Source organism: Dermacentor silvarum, chromosome 5, assembly GCF_013339745.2.
Source record: "Dermacentor silvarum isolate Dsil-2018 chromosome 5, BIME_Dsil_1.4, whole genome shotgun sequence".
Lineage (NCBI taxonomy): Eukaryota > Metazoa > Arthropoda > Arachnida > Ixodida > Ixodidae > Dermacentor > Dermacentor silvarum.
Window position 1 is genome coordinate 102679804 of NC_051158.1, and position 2411 is coordinate 102682214.

Genomic DNA, 2411 nt, shown 5'->3' on the forward strand with positions numbered 1-2411 from the left:
AATTGGCGATCGCGAACCTTGTGGCTATCGTTTGACGTGAAAACGAGCGCGGCAATTGTACTGTCTTCTGTGGTGGCGACTAGAATGGTAGCGCTTGGCGGCACCGGTGGTGCTGCGTGGACTACAGATGGGGTTTCGCCCTCTCCCAAGTCCGCGCCTCCCGGTCAGGCTCGAGGCACCGCGGAAGCGCACTGGGAGCCAGGGACCGTCCTGTTTTCGCGACCTAAGCGCATTTTAAGCAGCGACGCCTTTCTGTGGCCTCTTCCGTCGCTGATTTTCCTCTCTGGAACGCTTGTTTCCTTCCGCACCGGTGAAACCATAATATCACGTGATCTGCCTGCTGTAGGTGGCCGCGTATTGCTCAGCCGTTGTTGCCAATTACCGCGTAGCTCACGTATGTTGGTCATTGTTCAGAGATCAATGCTTGCGTAGGCGAGAACTTTCCCCAGTGGAGTGAAGGTATTCAGTTCATAGCCCTTGAACACGTTGAAGCATTACGCGATAGAAAAAAGCGTCCAGGCTACAATAATGCAGATCCTACTCCCATGTTAGAATCTGTATTAAGCGATGCTATAGTGAAGCGGTTGATTTAATATCCTGCGAATGAATGCGATGCATACAGTTTCATTATTTTTGTTTGTTCTGTCATTCCACACCAACTGTTCCAGGTGTTTCCTTCGACAATGTCACATTTCCCTTTAAAAAATCAAGGCTATATACTAGCTGTTTCGAGGTATTATTTCCCAAAGTGTCGGGCGAAATACATGGGCGTTCCAGTTACTTGTGTGTATCAGTGCATAAAAGAGCGTTCCGTTAAAAAAATAAGCGGAACAACAGTGGATATTTAGGGCGAGTTTGATGGTGCATATCTCCGAACTTGTGCCATTCTGCAAATTCATTTCAATTGGGTACGCCTTTCAAACACCCAGGCTACAATTCGTAAATTGCAATGTGCGCCATAAATTATTAATTGGGAAGTTAATTAGTCAATTTCTTCAATGGGTAATTTCTTTATGTGAATATACGCGATTTTGACAATTTTTGTTAAAACAGATCAATGACCTAAATCGAAAATCCGCTTCCTACAGTCATTAGATTTTAAATTTTTCCTTCAAATACGTACAATATGCCTCATCAAATTTGGAGCAATGGTTGCTGGGAAAAACGATTTCTCCTTTCCCATGTAGTATATAAATAGAAGCCCGAGCTATATCTTAACTACGAGGTAAATAATATATTTGTTGGTAGCATATGTTTGTAAAGCAGCTTAGGAAAGAACAAGCCGCAAGAAAGTGGAAGGCAGGGGTGTTAATCAGAAGAGCGTCTGGTTGGGTAAAAACCTATAAATGCTTACTTCTGGAAAAGACTGAATAATTTGTAGATGCCACTGCCGTGTACACCGGAAAGGTTCAAGGCGCTGCGCTACAGGATGTATTACAGACGTCCTGTTCTTCTATAGTTATTTTTAATATACGGCTTAAAAATTCCTAAAAAACTCACAGCTCTTGTGTAACCTTACAGAATACAGGGAAGGTTCCAGCGAAGCTTATTCTGTCGAGCAGTTGCAGTAGGAATCGTTATTGCCTGTAACATTAACACACAGCTTAAAATTTTGCCTGCATATGTTTTTGCAGAGTGTGCCCGCTTGAGCCCCTTTTCCTCCACACTGGAAGCAAGTGTCGCGTCTCGTTCTCCCAAGACGCCTAAAAATATGATTGTGATGCTTGTAGAACGCCGTAATTAGCCGACATGAATTCAACTTTGCAAGCACTTGTGACGCAACCTGCGCCATTTCTAAAAATATGGAGTCGTTGCCTAGTTTAGCTGACCAAGGACCATAGGCATGCCTACTAAGTACCTCGTATTACGTATGAAAATATAGAAAAAAACAGTATTGACTAATTATATGCAAAACTCTTAATCAAGCCAGATAATGCCGAGTTGGTGCGGCGGGGCAGCAACTGCTAATTTATTTCGCTATGCTGGCATTACTAGCAGCCACCAACTGTACCGCTATCAAATCAGAGAGTGATGCAAACTTAAAGGTAATCATTGTTTACGGTAACTGTCAGCAATTACTTGCTTGAAAAATAAAGGAACACGGCTATCAGACGAGGAACGGTGAAACGTGCTAAGTGTTAGACGCAGTTTTAAATTCTGAAGTCCTTTGAATTCTTGCGAATATGTCTATGTTGATTCGTTTACCTGCAACTCAGGCAAGTTAGGCTTAAATTTGTATAGGGCGGCACCATAGTGCGGTTACGCAAAACTTATTCTGCTTTCATCTGTTCACTGATGATTGAGTTATCTATAGAGAAACAACAAAAAATGGCGAAGATATCAATAGAGTCCTCTCTGACCTTGACACTAACTAATAACTGTAACGAATGGCGCATGGAAATAAAATTTGT